Below are 6,751 nucleotides of genomic sequence, written 5' to 3'. Positions count from 1 at the left end.
ATAATAATAATAATAATAATAATAATAATAATAATAATAATAATAATAATAATAATAATAATAATAATAATAATAATAATAATAATAACTTTGAGATCCAATGGTTAAAAAGTTTGTGTATTAACTTTGAGATCCAAGGCTCGAATCATATATCAAACAATTTTTCAAGCGGAACCAGAAATTCTCTGTTTCTCGGGATGCAGGGTTCGAGTGGCCGCTTACATTTTTACTAGACTTAGCTTTGTTATCGCTAAGGGAGTGGGGGCACAAATTGTATCTTGGCTGCCCACTAATTTCTTTTAAACTTTTTTATTATTCTTAATAAAGTTTGCGGTTTTTTTAAAATAATAATAATAAAAATAATAAAAATAATAATAATAATAATAATAATAATAATAATAAAAATAATAATAATAATAATAATAATAATAATAACACTAGTAAATAAATTAATATAATAATAATAATAATAATAATAATAATAATAATAATAATAATAATAATAATAATAATAATAATAATAATAATAATATCAATAAGAATATAATATAAGAATAATAATATTAATGTTGAAATAAACTATTTTTAATATTTATTATATTAATGATTATTATTTAAGTCCAAAAGAACATGGCCTAATGCCCCGTTATTTTGGACTTAATTATTCTAATTATTATTATTATTATTATTATTATTATTATTATTATTAGTTTATTTCAAGATTAATATTATTATTCTTATTTTATAATATATTCTTATTGATATCATTCTTATTATATTAATTTATTTACTATTTTTATTATTATATTAAAATTTATTTTTAATATTTATTATATTATTATTATTTTTTTTTTTTTTTTTTTTTTTTTGCAAGAATTTACCTCCATTTTTATTCATCCAATAATGGGAAAAAAAGAATGGAGTAGCCTTAAAAACTATCCACTAGCTTGGCATCAAAAAGCAAAACACACTACCAAGTTAGATGCTCAACTAAAGTATTGTTACTATCCTTACTAAAAGCTAGCAAAAACTCCCACAATGTATTTAATTTGTACAATTAAAATCTCGGACTCCTTTCCGACTAAAAGATTCTTTGATTCCGTTCATGCCATAAGAAATGAACAAGTTAATAATTAGCGAGCTTAGCTTCCTACTCTTAAGCCAACCAATCTCCCTAAGAGTCATCCCCCTTAATAAATGAGCAAAGCTTGCCAAACTACCTTTATAGTCACAATGGAAAAACAAATGCCCATGACTTTCAGCATCAGACCCTTGCCTATAATATTATCAACAGTCGACAAATGAGCTTCCAAAGCCAGAGAGATGGTAATGCGATGAGCAGGAACAATGACTTGCCTGCTAATAGGCTCTCATGAAAAAGAACGCAGGATGCTTAGTCCGAACAATTCATAACCCTTAGAGATAATAAAGCGATGAATACAAGTTTTGAGTATATAATGCCTCCTGCAAGTCGGATACAAGCATCTCTAAAAGATCCCCTTGCACCTCATTAAAACTTTCCTTAATGGGAGTGTGCCACACATCATTTTAAAGGGTAACTTTCCATGTGACCCAAAAGCTATCAAAAAGCTTCCAAACCCATTGAAATGGCTTTATTCCAAAAGCAACTCCTTTAACCCAAAACCCCTTCTTTCCAAGCAAAACGCCTTTATTTTTAAAAGTCATCCTGCGATGACCTTCTTTGATTTGCCAAAAGAAATCTTTACTTAATTTGTTGATGAGCTTAATCACACCCAGAGGCAAGAGAATACTAGCACACCAGTAATTTTGAAGACCAAACAAAACAGATTGGATCAATTGAATTTTACCAGCATAGCTGAGGAATTTAGTAGACCAGTGATGAATAGCATTCTGCAATTTAGTAATGAGCATACCAAAATTAGTAAGGCATAATTGGCATTCAAAGGAACACCCAGGTTCGATAAAACTCCTCCTGCTTTGAAAATAGCCTCATATTGCTCTGAACTCCACCAAAGAAAATGGAAGTTTTCTCGGGGTTTCTTAAACCGGAAAAATGGTCAAGGGTCTGAACAACGAATTGATGGCAAGTCTCCTCTGGTGAAAATCATTAAGTCATCAGCGAAAATTAGATGAGTAAGTTTGATGCCCACACACTTAGGATGCATAGAAACCTCAATTTGAAAAGATATCTGATAACACCTCCATGCTTAACACAAAATGTAAGGGGACAAGGGATCTCACGAAAACACCACTTTTCCCCTTAAAGAAACCATGACTAGAGCCATTGACTTTCAAAGAAAACCAAGAGCCGTAGATACTTGCCATTATGAGCTTAACAAAGGCGAGGGGAAGTTAAAAGCAAGCGATATTCTCAATGAAAGACCAGCACCAAAGTATCAAAAGCCTTCCTTATATCTACCTTCATTAAACATCTAGGAGTGAGGTAAAACCTTTAACAAGGCCCTCATCACATTTTCAAAGATGTTTCTATTTAAAAAAGCACCTTGCTCCCCTCCAGAGTTTAGGAAGGAGATTATAAATGATCTTACTAATAACCTTGTAAATAGTGGAGCAACAAGAAATAGGCCTAAAATCTTGAACAGTCTTAGGAACACTTTTCTTAGGAAGAAGAGAGATAAGAGTAGTTTTTTATTACTTAATGTAGAAGAATAACTAGATGGCAAAAATTTTATAATATCCCAAGAATGCTTAAAAACCCGAAGAAAACCCATCGAATTCTTATTCCCTTTAAACAAAGTAGTCTTTTTAACTATTTTCATTTAGTACCTTGAATAAAAGAGCTATCCGGGGTTCAACAGAGTGAAGAAGACCAAGATAAATACTCCACAAAGGCATTAGCAACTTTGTCCAAACCATGTTGAGAGTGCCCATGCATATCAACAATTTCACCAACAATTTGTTGAGCCCTTCTCTCAGCAATTTTAGCAAAAAAGAATTAATGAATCATGCTTAATAGTATGCTCCTTAGCTTTATTACCTTGCTAAAAGTATCCAGATATTGTTTTTCCTCAAGAAGAAGAGCAAAAAAGGGGATTTTTGAAGAGCTTCTTGACACTTTCTGCGGGAAACCCTATCACCAATATTAGAATAAGAATTCTTATGCAAACCAATAAATCTCCTTGAGTAAAATGATATGCATAGGGGTACCATAATGAACTTCCTTCCACCAATATTATATTATTATTATTATTATTATTATTATTATTATTATTATTATTATTATTATTATTATTATTATTATTATTATTATTATTATTATTATTATTATTATTATTATTACTAGTGTAGATCCCTAAATATAGGCCTTTTAATTTTTAGTGTATTAGTTATAGATTTTAGATTTATATCTTACGAATTTTTATAAAAAATAACTAATATTAAAATTAATCAAAAAAATTGAATAATTCCATGAATTGTTTTTTTTTATGAAAATATTTTAACTACATCAAAAAAAATTTAAAAATCTTTTTTCGTCACGAAGTTAATAATAGGAGATACAGTTTTTATGTATAGATTATTTTAAATGGAAAATTAGTTTAATAAATGAAAATCTAATTTGTTTCCATATATAAGCTTGAGTACTCTGGAGGGTGGATGAAAAACTTTAGAGAAGTTGTATTCTCTTAGTATATAGGAGGATTTATACTTTTAAAATTTGCACCTCATTAATATTTATCAGTTCACTCCATTGTATTTTGATATGAAACAAAAAAATTGAAATGGAAAAATAATAAAAAAATTTATTTAAGTTGTGAATTTTTTTTAGTAAATTTTTTTTGTCACGAAGCTAATAGTAAGCATGTGTCAAGTTATTCTCTACAGTAATAGTTATTGCATTACTGAAAAATTTAGCAACTTAAACTTTATAATTTAATATCAATTTTATTTTATTTTAATGAAAAAATCATAATTATGAATTGATTTAAAAAATTAGAGTTTATTTATAAGAATATATTCATTGAAAAGATAATAATGTAATGAAAGAAAATTTTATTTATTACCTTATTTAGCTTGATGCTTTTTGGAGAGAAAACTAAGAGAATTTTTATTCTCTTAGTAGTAGGGGGATGAAAAAATCATAATTATGAATTTATTTAAAAAATTAGAGTTTATTTATAAGAATATATTCATTGAAAAGATAATAATGTAATGAAAGAAAATTTTATTTATTACTTAATGTAGCTAGATGTTTTTTGGAGGGAAAACTAAGAGAATTCTTATTCTTTTAGTAGTAGGGGGTTTTATTTATTTTATTTTAATGAAAAAATCATAATTATGAATTTATTTAAAAAATTAGAGTGTATTTATAGGAATATATTCATTGTAAAAATAATAGTGTAATGAAAGAAAATTTTGTTTATTACCTTATTTAGCAAGATGCTTTTTGGAGGGAAAACTAAGAGAATTTTTATTCTCTTAGTAGTAGGGGGATGATTATTATTATTATTATTATTATTATTATTATTTATAATATTTACATGATACTTATCATATTTGTTTTTTAGTTATTATTATTAATATATTATAATATTTAATATATTATAATATTACTAATAATATTATCATTTATATTACTAATATATTATTATTATTACTATATTTATTATTATTATTACTATTTTATTTTTTATATTACTTATTAGATTATTATTATATTATATTAATATATTAATAATAATAATAATAATAATAATAATAATGAATAATATTATTATAATATTTATTATTATTATTATTGGTATTATAATATTTATTGTTATTCTTATTCTTATTATTCTTCTTATTCTTCTTATTATTCTTATTATTCTTATTATTATTATTATTATTATTATTATTATTATTATTATTATTATTATTATTATTATTATTATTATTATTATTATTTTTTTTATTATTATAAGGATGCGCGCAGCTTTCATTAAAAGAAAAATAAAAGTTTACATGAAATTGGTGGGGAGCCGAGAGACAATCTGGGCTCCCACGCCCTTAGCAATAGCAAAGCTAAGTCTAGTAAATATGTAAGCGGCCACCCGAGCCCCCGCATCCTGAGATACCGAGAATTTCTGGATCCGCTTCCGAACCCGTCCCCAAGTGAAGAGAAAGAGAAAGGAAGGAAACCATAACCTTATTATTATTATTATTATTGTTGTTGTTGTTGTTGTTGTTGTTGTTGTTGTTGTTGTTGTTGTTGTTGTTGTTGTTGTTGTTGTTGTTTCAATTCAGTTCAGATCAGTTCAGTTCAGCTCCATTAAGTTCAGTTCAAACAATATCAGTCCAAAAGAACAGAGCCTAACTCTATTCCAAATACTTCAACCAAACACTATAATGACTAGAATCCATTCCATTACATTTCAAACCTCCGAACCAATTCATTCTACTTTTATTATCCCCTTTTACAACAATTCTCCCTTGTGACGGTCACAATTTGCGACGGGCAAATGTGACCACTTTTTTATAAAATGTAACCACTCAAGTACTGTTCATAAAATGTCACTTATTAAAAAATGGTCACATTTTCTCAAAAACTGGTCACATTTGACCCGTCGCAAATGTGAACAGTGTTTGGGACGGAAATAGTACCCGTCACAAGGGAGAATTTGCGCCTCTTTTATCCAAAACTACACCAAATTAATTATTCTCTTTCAATATTTGATATGCTAAACCGGTGTACTACCACTATTAGTCCTAATCTTTTAGCTACCACTCTCTATCAAAATGACTTTTTTTTATTCTTTTTAATAAAAGGGTTAAAGTAATAATTTTACTATATTTCTTAAATCCCTTATAAAAATGAATAGGACACTAAAATGAAATGAAAAAAATATTATTACACTCGTATTTATCATTTATCGATATTCATGTAAATTCATTACTAACAATTGACCAGACATATGGATTATTGCTTTTATTTTCACGTAGTTGTAAATTAAAATTTGGTTTTGACAACTTTTTCCAACTTGAAAGGGTCTAGCTAGAATCCTCAAAATGGGGCAAAATGCTTTATTGCTCACGCATGTCTATGCTTGAGAAAGACAACTCAATGTTGATAATATCTCATAATTCATTTATCCATTGTTACTACTAGCAGTTTACTTCGCTCTCCTATTCCCTCTTCTATTATCCTTCGGGAACACCAAGAAGCTACGCTTTTGGGTGCAAAAATCAGAACACACCCAGGAACGTAGCCAGAACTAAATTCTAGGCAGGGCCGAAATTAAGCCTTTCGTCATTGACTTAAATATGTCGACGAAATTGATGTACCCATATATATCTCTTATATATGTTATTGGTTTTCGGTAACACTTATCTTCTCAATATTTCTGAAAATGTATGAATACAAAATTACTCCCTCTGTACCGGTGATTTGTTGTCCTATTTTATTTTAGTGTGTCTCAGTCAATTGTAGTTTTTGATGCAAAACAGTAGTCTGCCTGTAGGGAACTCGATCGAGTAAGTTGGGTACTCGATCGAGTAGAGGGCACTCGATCGAGTAAGTGCCTTACTCGATCGAGTAAGTGGTTTTACGGGTGATATTTGACGGGTTTTGTTAATAATGCGGGAATGATATATAAGGCTTTCGTCACTTTTCTCAAAACACTTTTACAACCTAAAAACCTTCAAGAGAAGATTGGGAGTTACGTTGAATCATCCTCGCCGCATTATTAGCAAATCCCGGAGCTAGAGGTGTCGGATTTCACCGTTCTTTACACCATTGTGATCCTTGTGTCAAGGGTAAGCTTTACATATA

This window comes from Silene latifolia, chromosome 4 (assembly GCF_048544455.1).
Source record: "Silene latifolia isolate original U9 population chromosome 4, ASM4854445v1, whole genome shotgun sequence".
Classification (NCBI taxonomy): Eukaryota; Viridiplantae; Streptophyta; class Magnoliopsida; order Caryophyllales; family Caryophyllaceae; genus Silene; species Silene latifolia.
The sequence above is the reverse complement of the archived record's forward strand: the minus strand, read 5'-3'. Positions refer to the sequence as shown.